This window comes from Peromyscus maniculatus, chromosome 3, assembly GCF_049852395.1.
Source record: "Peromyscus maniculatus bairdii isolate BWxNUB_F1_BW_parent chromosome 3, HU_Pman_BW_mat_3.1, whole genome shotgun sequence".
Taxonomy (NCBI): domain Eukaryota; kingdom Metazoa; phylum Chordata; class Mammalia; order Rodentia; family Cricetidae; genus Peromyscus; species Peromyscus maniculatus.
Window position 1 is genome coordinate 150329017 of NC_134854.1, and position 15190 is coordinate 150344206.

At 51.3% G+C, this 15190-nt stretch overlaps 1 protein-coding gene across 7 annotated transcripts in view; it reads right to left on the bottom strand.

Moving 5' to 3' along the window:
* Window positions 1-15190, bottom strand: part of Tspan9 (tetraspanin 9) — a 184368-nt gene that overhangs the window by 75499 nt on the left and 93679 nt on the right. The window lies entirely within an intron of this gene.

Consider the following 15190-nt stretch of genomic DNA (forward strand, 5'->3'; position numbering starts at 1 on the left):
AGGCTGGAAGGGAAAGAAACGCGGTCACTACCAGGCTGGCTGCCGCCCCCTAAGAACATCGGGCCTGTCCAGCCTGGGGCACAACATGGTCTCATGGTCTCAAGCTGTACCTTTACACACACACACACACACACACACACACACACACACACACACACACACACAGACACACCACGCTTTTACACACGTGAGAATGGCTACTGCGCACAGATAGAGGGACCGCAGCAGAGACGCAAGGTGTAGGAAAGCGCCCCCAGGCCTCCGCGGGGCGCGCCGTCCTCCCCGCCCCCTCCCCGCGCACACGCAAGCGCGGCTCCCAGAGACTCCTGCAGCTGCGCGAGCCCCCCGCCTCTGCGTTCCTGAGTGGGACGCCGAGGGCTGCAAGGGGCAGGTGGTTCGAGTGGGACACTGATGCCAGCAGTAGAGCAAGGTAGCAGTGGTCTTGGTCACAACTGGGTTCTCTTGGAGCCCGAGGTCCCAGAAAAGAAAGAGAAATGTGCCTGCCAGGGGAACATCCGAAACAGCCCTGGGTCCTCTTGTAAAGCATTGCAATAAAGACAGCCTCCCCTGGGCTTGTGCAGAAGTCTGCATTGCTGACCTGGGGCCACCACAGTTTGCAAATAACGAGAAATAAAAGACTGGAGGTGGGGAGCGAGGGGTGGGGGGAGGGGGACAGAGACCAAGTCTTTCCTTTGTGTGGCTGAATCCCTAGTGCGGGAGCTAAATTTTACTAGGCTCTGTAACCACAGCACCCAACAAGGAGCTCAGCTTCTGGAAGGCACTCCATAGGGATGGCTAGATGGACGAATCCATGACCTTCCAAGGGGTAGGGGTCTACCCTGAAACCCTCAACCCTCTATTCTGAGCCCCAAGAGGGAGCCCTTTAAGAAACATAGGCTGCCCTCTGGGCAGCACAAAATCTAGTTAGGACAGGAAGTTATTCATTACCGTGGAGGCACAGCTGGACACAGCTGGCCATGGCTGTGCAGTGAGGGGACAGTAATTCTACCTAGGAGGACTCCATGTTCACTTACCCCCACCCTAGAGGTGATAACTGAGATCTGGAGTGTGGCTCCTTTACAGAAACTGCACTATTTCACTCCTGGGTACCTTCTGAACCCAGGGGGAGCCCAGCAGCAAAGCTCTGTGTGAACAGTCACCAGCAGCGAGCATCTCTCCTGTTGGACACATCGGTCCTGGGATGCTGTCTGCAGAAAGGGGTCAGATGCCTAGGCGGCTCCTCTGGGAGCGCCAAGCAACCTGGCCAGAATGGCTAAGGCTTTCTGTCCTCTGCAGCCTCACTCGACTGCCTGAGGCTGCAGGGTTACCTCTTCTTTCTTATGACATTACTTCTGATGGGGGCATCGACCAGCTGGACTAGAGTTAGGGGACCTGCTCTTCCCTGGCAGCTCGCGCCAGCTTGGCTGCCATTCCTGCTGTGGAGTTCAGGAACACCCAGATGTGTTATGTGTGGAGTGAGCCAACGAGGGTGAGGCCAGTCAGGGTGAGTGGGCTCTGAACACAAGAGGGATTGTTATATCTGGGGGGGGATGAGGGATCATCAAGGCTCCCCCCATGCTAAGCCGCCACCTTGTTATCTTCTCCCCTCTCTTCTCCCCAGCCCACATCTGCACCAGTCACACCAATCCCCCCTGGTCCCTGGGCTGTCCCATCACTGTGTGATTAGAAATGAACGTATACCTCCGGGACCTGGGACCAGAAAGCCAGGTGACAGCAGGCAGACAAGAGAAGAAGGCTTTCCAGTGCCACATCCCTGCTCCCCCTGGTCACACTTGTCAAAGCTACAATGAAGTCTCACTACAACACCCAGCTGAGTCACTATCAGATTAAGAAGAGCAAATGCAATTCAACAGCCCTTACAGTCACCAGGCTGACCCTACCACATAGGTGCGGTGACCGGTCCACTTTACAGGAAAGGAAACGGTGGGCTTGGGTATGCTCCCAAGCCCGTGTGTCATCCTCTCTTGGATTTTAAACACCTGCTGCCCTTGGCAGTCTTCCAGTCTGGCAGCATCTTAGAGCACAACAGGGAGCCTGAGATGGCATGTCCTGATGGCTGGGGGTCTCTAGGTAAAAGGATGCTGAATTAGGAGGGACAGGGAAGAAGGTGGCTGAGGTGATGCTCTGGACTGGACAGGTAATCAGCAAAGACCTGAGGGCTGTCACAAAGAATGGAGAGAGGGAAGGACAGAAGAATGCAGTGAGGAGGACAGAGAATGTACCCTATCTTAAGACAAAGGCAGATGGAGCCAGAACACACCCATCCCCTGCCCTCTGCCCCCTTGAGGAAACCATCCACTAGAGACCAATGGGTCACTGTGGGCAGATCCCTGAGCATAGGTACCAGGATGAATAATCAGGATGAATGGGACAATCCAGGAGCTCACCATCCAGCTGTGGAAAACACCCTTCTACCCTGACTCCACTGGTACCCAGCACATTCCAACAGAACGATGCAGAATCCACATGGCAGGCTAATTGGGGAGCTATCCTGTGGCCCTGACTTAAACCAGGCCTCTTTAAAGTGGGTGGGGGAAAAGGGCTTGAGTGTGGTCCACTCAGGAAGCAGTGAGGGGACAGGCCAGGGTGTGAACAGGAACTACTTTGCAAGCTACATGTAGGGCATGTGAAAGCTGGAGCGATAGTCTGCAACTTTCCAGTCGTCCAGGCCCATGGCCACCATGGGGCCCAGGAAGCTGAGCCTGGCAGCAGGGGAAGAGAGAGACAGCGAAGGGCTAGCAGATGAGGCTGATGCAGGTCCTGAGATTGGGGATGCAGAAGGAGCAACCAGGTAGTGTGAGATGTTACTCCCCCGTCCCTTCTCAATTCTCCACACCCTATCAGGTCCAGGAGAGTCTTTGAGGGGCCTCTGCATGCAAACAATGCAGACCTGCTTTACTTCTCCCCCGCGCCTTTTTTTAATGAAAAAAAAAGGGGGGGAGTAAAAGAGAAAGAGCAAGTACAGAATTCTCCAGGAAGAGCAAGAAAAGTAAATGTGAGAAACGAGCGTTCCACATCTGTTCTGAGTGGCAGCCAGGAGACAAGGGCTTTTCGGCTCCCCAGTAAATGCCAAGTGCTTTGTGTCTCTCCAGAACCTCCCAGGCTTTAGGTGAGGCAGGGCTCAATCACTGGTGTCTTCCCCACCAGCCCAGACACCTTCTGGCCCAAGCTGGCTACTCTTGTATGTGACTGTATTGCAGCATCTCACACCCCTAGCCCTTAACCATAAAACCCGAGTTTAGTGTAGACCAAGGTACTGCTTGCTGTGAATAGGAATGAGCAGGCTGGGCAGCCACTGTAGAAGGAAGCTGTTCATCCCAGGTTCTAACCTCCAAATTTGAGATCTTCTTTGGCTGTAAAAGGAATCCTTTAATTGCTGAGCAAACTCCTCAGGAATGAGTGAGTGGTCCCTAGAGGGAGGCCCACCTCCCAGATGTCTGCATGAAGATTCACTAGGCAGGAAACAGTGACAGGGGCCACTCTCCTATTTGCTAAGGACACAAAACAGCTTGAAATATGGATTCAGAATGGAGGATAACAAAGACTATGAAGAGGCTGGAAAGTGAGGAGCTAAATGAAGCTGGGCACACACTGCTCTAGTTATCCCAGCTCTTGGGAGGCTAGGTCAGGACTTCGAATTCCAGGCTAGCCTGGGCTACACAGCATGAAGGGAGGGAGAGTGGATGGAGGGAGAGAGAAAGAGGGGGAGGGAGAGGGAGAGAGAGAGGGAGAGGGAGAGGGAGAGAGGGAGAGAGGGAGAGAGGGAGAGAGAGAGAGAGAGAGAGAGAGAGAGAGAGAGAGAGAGAGAAGTTTAAAGATACTTTTTTTATCTGCATTTTTGTGTGTAAGCTCCCTAAGACTAATGAAGAAAACAAATAAGGTTTGTGTCAGTGGGAGGGCTCATAGTTCTAAGAAGGGATGAATTAATTGCTTAGAACATTACAAATCAGGGCAGGCCGCCTCTTCCAGAGAATGGCTCCACGCTCCCTCTCAGCGCTTTGTTCACACTGCAATGGCTCACTGCCTCTGCTCTGGTCTCTGAGCTTCTAAAAGACAACAGCACTTGCATCCTGTTCATTACACACACACACACACACACACACACACACACACACACACACACACACACACACACCCCTCCAGTGCCTATCACAGTGACTACCACATAGTAGCTACTTAGAAAAAAAGATGGCTACCATTCCCAAGCTGGACAGTTGAATTCCAAGTTCACTCACCAAAGGATGGGACCCAAGCCAAAATCTATGGAATTGTTCCTGGAAGGGAGGCCACCTGAGGACATCAGACTCCGATGAGGCAGCCCAGGAAACACCCAGAAAGTAATGGTATAAATGTCATGATGTTAACTGATGTGCTCATAACAATCATATTATGCTCATCCTAATACATGGCATGTCCTGGAATGGATGGATAAGCAGGCAACAAGTTTAACCTCCGCATCCACAGAGCCATTCTGGAAGATGAGTCCAGAAACAAGCGGGCAGGACAATCAAGAGAGCCAGGACAAGGCTGCCCCCGGCCCCTTGCTTGTGCTGGATTACAGAGCCTTGCAGAGGGACTCCAAGGTCAGGGCAAACACAAACATCTCTGCCTGCAGCTTGGTCCCAGGAACGCATGTGAATGCCATAATGTGTCGTGCCAGACTTCAGAACTCAAGAGCAAAACCACTTTGGGCTGGGGTTGAGATGTGCCAGAAACCTGGCTGCTGGGGAATCATGATTCAGAGACCCTTGGCTGTACATAAGCACCCCATGACAGGGAAGCATGCACTGGTACCTCTGGACAGGTCAGTCAGCTTCACTCCTGGAAATAGGACCACAGCTATGAACCAGCCCACTCCTGAGCTAGACAGGAGTACTGAAATACGGCTTCTGACCATGCAGAGTCACACTGTTGCAGGGACTGTCACAAAGCCAACCCCTGAAACTAGCTCACACCAAACATCTTTAGGAACTGAGTCATCTGGGACAGGGTATGTGAACTAGAATGGAGTAAGCTTGGTAGTTTCCATCCACCTGTTCTATCCCAAGGCCAGGGAACATGTCTAGTGAAACAGTCATCTGGAGCCACACGGGCTTTGGGCCTTGATTGATCTGGATAACCTAGAATAAGCACTCAGCCACCCTGTGTCTCAATCCTCATCTATAAAATGAGATGACAATGCACCCTTTCTAAGCTTCGGGTAAAATCCTAGATCTGAGGTAATGAATATAACTGTAACACATACAGCACAGAGTCTGGGCCACAGAAAAATGCCTGGCACAGTGGGGCACCATGATCATGACCAATAGTAACTATCATAGTAAACAGAGTCCCCATGCCAGTCTAGTTAGGGTGGGGTTGAACAGAGAAAAAGCAGACACCCCACTACGAGCATGCAATGTCCTGTGACCCTGTTTCTAAGCTTGAGAACATCAGTTTCTCCCCTGACAGCTGGTGACACCTGGGTGCCCACTTGGCCCTCACCTGTCTTCTGAGTCCCAAACACAAGACTCCTCCTGCCCATCCTCCCCATGTGGCTGTCACAGGCATCTTGGATTTCACATTCCACACAGAGAATGACTTGCCCAACCCTTCCCTTCTTGATAAATAGCCTGGATGTCTATCACATTGTCTAATCCAGAAACCCCATCCTCATCCAAACTCCATACACCACCTGCTCCCTACCAATTCTGTCCTACCACGGTGTCTCTCTCCCCCTCCTATGATGCCACAGACAATGCCCAGTCCATGCCTACCTCATTGCTCACCAGGGTCCTTCTTCACACCCCCACTCCAGACACACCATCTTATCAAAACCTCTCTGCTTTAATCCCTGCAGTGGTATCTCATCTACTTACATTCTAATCATGTGCTCATGTGTGCAGACAAACAAACTGAATGTGTTTGTGATTCTCCTTTTCTAGGATAATCCAAACTCTTAAAACAACCTTTAAGAGCTGGGCACAGTGATACACACTTGTAATCCCAGCACTTGGGAGATGGAGACAAAGGATAGGAGTTCAAGGTCAGCCTTAGCTATGTATGGAGTTTGAGGCTGTCTGGGATGCATGAGACCTTGTTTCAAAATTTTTAAAAAACCTTAAAGGTCCAGTCCAATGGACCCTCCCTGCCTCTCCTCAGGCTCCAGCAAACACTAAGCTCTGTTCTGCTCTCCTCTGAGCTTCCGCCCATGCTGTTCCCTCTGCCTGGTTGTCCTTCACAATCCTCTCTTCTGGAATCCTCCACAAGGGTCTTTTTTCTAGCTTTCTGGGTCCCCTATCTGCCATGCTAAGCTCCCTTCCCACCATTATATTCTCAGAGCACAATTGGCCTGTTTCTCCCATAGTATTCATCACAGTTTGAAAGTGTGTGTTTCCCTAAGTGACAATTTCCTGGCTGATTCTCTCCCATTAGATCACAGGGCCAGAGCACTGGAGACTGATCTTTCTCATTGCTGCACACCCAGCACCCAGGACTATGGCTGACCCACAGGCCAGCCTAGAAATAAACTGATGAAACCAATTCACAACGTGCAAAGGAGGGCCTGTAAGGGGAAGGGCTTGGGGGAGCCTTGCACTGCTCAGTGCTGAAAGCCTCAGGGTGCTGGTTATCTGTGTGACCCCCAGTTCCTCAACTACAAATGATGGAAGCTGGATTGGTAGGTTCTCTACAGGTCTCTGAGCTCCGATGCCAGGTGCATGCCTCACACTCTGGAAGGAGGCAGGGGATAGACAGGCAGAAGAGCATCCTAGGAAGGGAAGTGCTGGGCAAAGTGGGCATGGAGCAGAGGTGAGGCACTCACCACATGCTGGCTGAGACTAAGAGGAAGAAGAATGGAGCTGAAAGGAGGGTGAGACTGGAGCCCAGGAGGCCAGGGGGCAGCAAGAATCTGCGTCCCCCTCTCCTTCTGTCATCAGCTCTATCCCACACTTCTCCTGGGCTACAGTCCCAACCAACCACACTCTTCCTCTCCTCCTTGAGGCTCCCTTCCCTGAAGCCTCATTTCCTTCTTGCTCATACCCACAGTCCAGGGGGCAACAGCATGGCCATGGTCATGTGTCCTGGCCACTCCAGACAGCCTTCAGAGTTAATGCACTACCATGTTTCCTGGTCTTTGACCTACCCCTCCTAGTTTGTGTCCTGCTGAGAGCAAGCATCCTCTTTGTCCCACAAGCACTCAGCCCCTAAGACATTCTTCCAGGAGAGGCCCCGGCCAGGTCCATCTTTCATTCCTAAGCCAATCACCTCCCTATTAGATCCTGTAGAAAAGCCTGATACATAGGGCATTGTACTGGACAGGCAGATGGACCTGCAGCCCCAGGCATGGCCACACTGGGCCATTCAGTCCCAGGAAGCAGAGGAAAAAGAAAGAAAGCATTTGTTATTAGTACTTATCAAGGAGGGCAGGTGGCTTTGGGAGGATGAGATAAGGCAGACTGCCCGACACAGGCAAGTGTGATGAAGCCTGAGGTTTATTGCCATGCACCAGCAGAAATTTACTGACCCAGCAATCCAATATTCCTAAACCACTCCGTGGAGAACACAGGCTTACCAGCTGGGACAGTGCTCTCTGACCCGGCACCCAGCCCGCCAGCAAGCTGGCCTTACAGCTGGAACCCTTTCCTGACTCCAGGGGCTATGGTCTCCTGTCCCTCTTCCCTGTTTCCCTCCACTGTGTCTAGAGGCTACGGGACTGGTGCTGGAGTCATCTGGGGGGAGACAGAGCAGGAGAAGCACTTGGCGATGCCCTATAGTTAAGAAGGTGGAAAGGTATCCAGATGTCCACCCTGCTCAGAACCCATCAGAGGGAGTCATGTGTGTTCCACTGACAGACTGACAGTGCCAGAAAGTAGGCCTCCCTACAGGATGTCTGATGACTCACAAATATCACAGTACACAAGTCCCTTTGTGTTCTCAGAACCTCCAGGGTCCTCTAAGAAACAAGGCATAAGCAGGAGCCATCACCTGGTTCTTTCTCTCCTCCTTCCTCAGGCTGGTTCAAGTCAAGGAGCCTCCATCTGCAAGCACCCAGCTCCTCGCCCCCAAACCTCCATGCACTTTTCTCCATGTCAAGGTACTAGTGAAAACGGGAAAACGGTCACAAGTCACATCCTTTCCTCGGCCACCTGGGCTACCAAACCTCCAGAAGTTCTAGAAAGACCTTCCAAAGTTTTAGATTGAGCCAACAGAAATTCATCCCTATTGTCACCAATCCAACTGGATTTGTACCCAACCACTACCCACTACACTACACTTCCTCCACACATGCCCAGATTGCAAAGTTCTGTACACACATGCCACCCTGAACTGAAGGCAGGGGCATGCACACATTCCCTACCACGTGTTCCCTCCCTGTTACTGCCCTCCACCTGCCAGGCTTCTGCCTGGGCTCCCTGCTCCCAGGTCTCCCCAGAACACCCTACTGTGCTCACCATTATTGCCCCAGGGTGGAGCTCAGAGATGTGTATCAACTCACCATCTCCACTGGCTCCCTAGATACATAATCACAAATGCTTGAGCTTGTCACTGGAGATCATGCTCTACTGTCAGCCTTACTTCCTGCAAGCCCCTGCCTATGCCCTACAGACTGACAGTCCAAGCTTCTTGCTTTCCACCCCCAACTCTGGGGCTCCACATCTGGCTCACCTGTCCCATGGTGGGCTCCTACCCACCTCTGCCTTTGGCCACTGTTTCAAAAACATCTTATCATCAATGAAGGATCCCCCAACAGTGAGGGCTCTTCCTCTGAATCTCTCCTTTAGGCACTGATTTTATTATGCCCTGTATCATAGTCATTTACATAAACATCTTTTTTTTTTCCACACACAAGACCCAAAGAAACTCTGTACAGGAATAACTCACTGACCCAGCTTGATTCATGGTACACACTTAAACCTGAAATGAAAGTGGCTCTCTCCCACAGTGCAGAGAGCCCCAAAGCCTTGCCCCTCAGTCATCATACATGTTTGAGATACCCACAATACTGACCACTGTCTGGCTGGTGTGTCTTTACCTCAATGGATCCCCACCATCCGTCCTCCCCTCTGAAGGCCATCCATCTATAGTCACCCTCCAGATTCAGCCATCTCTAGAAACTGTAACAGAGCTCAAATGACCATCCTGGACTCCATAAGCCTCAGCGTGTCCAGGTGGCCATGTATTACTCATCTCTCAAGAGGTGCTTGCAATATCCTAGCCACACCAGGTGCCAGCATACACCTGCTCCCCAATACACACTATTGCCAGAGGAAATGCCAGCCACACCCATGGTTGGCTGGACCCAGCAGGGACAGACACTGAGCAGCCACCCCACCCCCCTACCTCCTACTACTACCTAGGCCTGCACAGGACTAAAAAGCCTTGACCTATCCACCTTTCTGCAAGGGCATGGTCCACCCCACCCTGCCCCACCTGCCTCCTGAAACAAGCACACTGAGACCGAGAGCCTGACAAAAGAATCAGGGCCCGAGTTCCAGTCCAGGCTACCCAGGTGGGAGACTTGTAGTTCTCTGAGCACAGGGCATATGATGGATGGATGGATGGACGGACGGATGGACGGACAGACGGATGGATGAGTGCTCTTGTATTTTCTCATCCATGAAATGGAGCTGGGCACGATCATGAAGGGCAGATGATCTGGGAAATTCCTTTATCTACTAGAAAGCACTATCCTTCAGAACCACTCATTCACACTCACAGTCTAGCTGACCAGCACATGTCATAGGAGTTTGACGAAACAAATAAGACTCGCATGAGTTAATGAGTCACTGAAGAGTTCCTCAGCCCCCACACGGTGCCAATCCTGGGTTGTCACTCACTGTAGATGTCACCAGGGAATGTCCCTGCTCTGTCTGTGTCTTGGGAAGAATAGAAAAAGTGGAAAGCAGATGTGCAAACTGTGAGTGCTGAGAGGCCCTGCTCAGAGGAAAAACCTTTACAAAGAATAGTGCCTTGAGTGGGGCGTGCATGGCATCCCAGCAGGAGAAAGCAGAGGAGGGGGAGCCAGTGTAGGGACGGCGTGAGCAAAAGCAATGTTTCTTTGGACTAGTGCAGGTTTTTTTAAAGGGATTTTTCATACTTCTGATCATATCTGATCCTCACACCAGACCCCTGAAAGATAAGCAGGGAATGTGTTCCCAGTTTTAAATGAGAAACCAGTTCATAGAGCTGGGTGGAACCTACGTCTCCTGACTTCTACAGCAGACCTAGCAGCTTTATCTGAAATCAGTGCTAGGCTCTGTTTTTATACACAAGGCCGGCCCGGACTGAAGCATACTTCAAATCCGTCCTGCACACACAGAGGGACAAGGAAAGGAAAGAAGCAGGGGTGGGAAAAAGCAATCCTTCACCAGGATTATCAAGCCAGGGAAATCATGAAATTTCCATATCCACTGCAGCCTCATGGGACACGGTCTGTCTATCCTGGGGAACACACTACTGCTTGCCCCGAACACCAACTCCATCACCTTCAGCCAGTGCTCCCTATGCCCTTTCACACTTCACAGACCATGAACACAGACTCTTTGCCAAATGAAAGCAAAGACAGGCCCTGTCCTCCAAAACCATGATCCAGCAGAGCAGAGATCATAGAACAGTGATGGACTACTAAGTATTTACCAACCAGCCCATGGGGGAAAGCCCTAATCCACCATGCTTACCGATGGCCACCATGGCCAGTTGCAAACAACCCATAGTTTAACACCGGTTGGCAAATTCTCGGATTACTTAGTATGACGCTCTCAACTGGAAGTCTAAGCAGGCTCCAGCAAACCACTGTAACAAACCCACTCTTCCCTCTGAAAGAAACCCAAAGGCAGGGAGAAGGAACCCAGCCCCACCCAGGGCCTCAGCCCAGAGTGAAAGTCTCCACGATTGGGGTTTGGGGCCTAGTGATGGAGGTGAACGAGGCACAGGGAAGGCAGAGTGGGGAGCTTTCGCAGTCGGCTGGGACCTCCTCACAGACCCACCCACCCCAGAAGATAACTGCAGTGATCTTGTCCCACGAGGCACACGCTTCCCACCGCTCCCAGACAAAAAGATGAAGTTCTTACAAGAATCGCTCAATCTCTCTCTCCCTCCCTCCCCTCACTCTGGCCACACCACCCATTCTGTTCTCTTACTTCAGAGCCTTCACCGTTCACTCTACCTGAGCATTCTTTCCTCAGATCTCTCCATTGCCAGCTCCCCTGACCCCTAACCTTCATTCAGACGTCTCCTTCTCCAGGACCTCCCAAGCACTCTCACCCTGCTCTGCTCTCTCCACCCCCCTTATTCCCAAAACACATTGAAACTTATATTTTTTACTATGTGGTTTGTTTATGATGTTGCCACCCACTAGAAATGACCTTTAGAAGAGCAGGGATTTGTGTCTGTCTCATTCATTGCTGTATTTCCACAGCCAAGAACAGAGCTTAACATGGGGGGGGGGGGGCGCGGGTCTCTCTTCCGAACATTCTTCTGCATGAGTGAATGAAGGCAGGCAGGCCTTGGAGTGGTTTCCCATCCTGATCTTCTTAGCAGAAAGAAGCCCCCAGACTACTGCCTGCTCAGCAGAGACCCCAGATGCCCTGGCCCTGCCACTGGGACCTGGCACAGGTATACCTGTCCCAACTCTGTACTTCACTTACTCTCTTCATTTAGGCTGTAATGGGGCCCAACATGACTAACCCTTGGCAGCAGAAAGGTCAAGCCTAAAAGGCCTCTAGGCTGCAGTGGAAGATCTGAAGTCAGGATTGAAGTGCTCTGTAGCAGGAATCTTAAAAGTTCTTATTAATAAAATCAAACCTGAGGCCAGTTATTGGGGTCCATGCTGGTAGATCAGAGAGACAAAACAAGCCACAGCTATCTCACCTCGCCGGATCCTCAGCTGGTCCTGTTCCTCAGACTGGAAGCCTCTGAGTCCTCATCCAGAATGAATCTCAGCTGAACTGTGTTGCTCCAAAGCCTGAAAGCTTAACCAGCTAAAATCCTCTAGTTTCTGGTCCTCACGCCTTATATATCTTTCTACTTTCTACCACCACTCCCTGGGATTAAAGGCTGGCTTTCTGGGATTAAAGGTGTGTGTCACCATGCTTGGCTATTTCCAATGTGGCCTTGAACTCACAGAGATCCAGAGGGATTTCTGTCTCTGGAATGCTAGGATTAAAGGCGTGTGCTATCACTGACTAACTAGTGGCTTGTCTGTTCTCTGACCCCAGGTAAGTTTATTAAGGTACACAATATTTTGGTGACACAATACCACCACAGTGCTCCCTTAAGAGGTCTAGGAAAGACAAGTCCTTTGCACCCCCTGGGCACCAGTTACAGCCTACAGCCACTTTGGTCCCCCATTCCCTACTCTGAGACAAGAAACCCCCAAAATGCTCTCTACCCCAGCGTAAGGACCAAGCGGCTGCCCCATCATGCCTCGGGCAGGCTCCCCACATGCAAGGCGGACAGCTCATAATGCTATTTTAAGTTCTGCAGGCCCAGCTGCAGCACGTAGCCACAGCAGGCGGCCAGCCCGGGTAGGAGACGGAGGAGCTAGTTCACTGAGGAGGCCGTCTTGGGAGTTATGGGGGGACTGGTCATTCCCTTAGACCAGTCCTCAGCACCGGGTCCAGAAACCCCCAGGAACATGAGTCAAGGGCTGCCTTAGGCACACCCAGATTCCATTTGTGAATGTGACCCCAGTCTCCACAGCAAAAGGACTCCCATCCCCGCCCTACAAATCCCCAGAAGTTCCAACAAAGAGAAAGGGAGCAGAGCAACACCAGTTTTCCTTGTCCTGACAGCAGGAGTCAGATACAAACAGCCCCAAGGGATGGATTCTACACTATCCGAGGATGACTTGCCCTCCTTCCCCACCATGGAATCCCTCCCAGTACTGTGCACTTGCTAGTTACACACTGGCACACTCAACAAAGATGTGTTGATTATGTTAAACACATCCTAAAGCCAAAGGTCAAAGTCTAGAGAAAAGCTTTATCATTATCGTTTTTAAAGACATCCGCACTGACCTCACTGGACACCAAAACTAAGAATAAAGACCACAGAACCGAGGAACCAATGGAATTTAGCAACAAAACTCTTCCCTTCATGGAACTCAGCACAATTCCAATGATACCATCCTTCTGTACTATAGGGTGGCCATATCCCAAGCCCTACACCACCAAAAGACATCCGAGTGATTGGAAGCTGGCTTGAGAAGGGATGGAGAAAGTAGGCATTCTGGACGCAAGCTACCCCCACTCCAACCTCATGCTGTGGGACATCAGCAAAACCACCCAGGGCAGGACAGGTCACACAGGCCTGGGGCCACCAGCAGCATCCTACAACTCTAATTGCCCAGTTTAAGCAGCATCAGCACCAGCGAGAGGGGAAGAGGTAGGCCAGCAGGTGCTGTAATTAGGGAGCTCTGGGACCTGGCTCCCTGTCACCAGCTACCTCAAGCCAGAAGCAGCCATGCATACCTTAAAGAAACAGACTCACTCTCTGGGTTGAGGAAACAGTCTCTGTATTCTCCTTTCCCTGCTGTGGCTTCAACCTATCCAGAAAGAGTCTTCTAAACGTATCTGTTAACATTTTACAAGCAACGACAACAGCTGTGTGCACAGGAAAATGTACGCTGGTCAGAGGGGGTTCACTGGCATGACCCTCAGAGAGTGGCAGGATATCTGCGGCAGACACCATCACACCCAGTCAAAAAGACTTGCACGTGAGGCCAATCACCTCCTGGCCAGCATCTGCCTCCTCAGAGGCCTGGTCCAACACTCTTCACAATGCAGAGTGCTTTCTAAGCAGTTTCTCTAAGTGTGGTTCCCAAGCCACCTCTTTTAGAACCTGAGAGTCATGCGCAGCGTGCCAACTCCTGACACATGCTGCTCCCACTAAGCTGGAATATCTGGAGGCTGGACCCTGGCACAGCCATTCCGTTAATAAACTTTCCACTTTCCAGGATTCTGAAATATGCGGCCATTTGAGGGTTGCTGCTTAGAAGACTGCGGGCTGAATCTAACTGGCTCTTCCTTTCCCCACACACACGCAAGAGCTATGAGCCACCACCTCTAGAAAACCTTCTCTAGCTACAGAGGGCAAGAGCTCCTCACTGCTATCTCCATCCCTCTTCTCAAGGGCTTTGCACACGAGGACCAAGGCAACCTCTAAACATTTCTGTCAGCCTCTAAATTACACCCTACATGGCTTGGGTGTGAAAAGTCCTCCAAGGACTCACGGGCTTGAACAACTGATCCTCAGCTGGTGGCATGGCTCTGGGAGACGACTGTGGAGCCTTTGGGAGATGGTGCCTGGCTTGGAGACATGGGGGCCATGTCTGATTCCAGTCCCACCTCTGTACCTCCCAACTGAGGATACTGTGTAACCAGCCATTCCACACTCCTGCTGCTCCAGCCCTAAAACCCCCTACCGCTTTCTCTAATGTGGTGGACTTCCTTATATTGTTTCTTTCAGGTACTATATTACCAAGATGAGAAAATAACTAAATAACAATAACTTCTCCCATTTGAAAAGGGACATGACTACCAAAGTAACTGCTCAGCCTCAGCCAATGGGCAATGTGCTGACTCCCCACTCCCCACTCCCCAGCCCCCACCTCCATCCAACTCATCAGAGGACCATCTTAGGGCCCCGACCTCTCATTTTTATATACCTGCTGGCCTCTAGCAACATTCAGCAAAAGAGATGAACACATATGGTACCCAACAAAAGCCCCCAACAGCTTTCAACCTGCTCCGACATCGTGTATCTATACCCACACTGCTCTCATTCTCCTCCTTCTGCCTCCGATTCAGCTCCGTACTGGCCATCCTGGTGTCAGAGATGATCACATAGTTTCACTAGGCTCTCTACCAACCATCCCAATTCTCAGCTTCAGTCAGCCCACTGTCCCTTGGCATGGAGGTTCCTCGGGCTGATGACCCAATTAACAGTCTTCCTTGTGGCCACAACACCACAGCTCCTCACCCCTAGGTAAGTGATAGCCTAGACAACCCTAGAGGGCACAATGACTGCAGGTAGACTGTCAGTTGCAGGGTACAGGGCACTAACCAAGTCTCCTTTAGCATCTACCACACCCTCATAATATGCCACTACTCAGTAAGCATGGATGGATAGATGGATAGGTAGGTGGGTGGATGGGTGGATGGATGGGTGGATGGATGGATGGATGGAT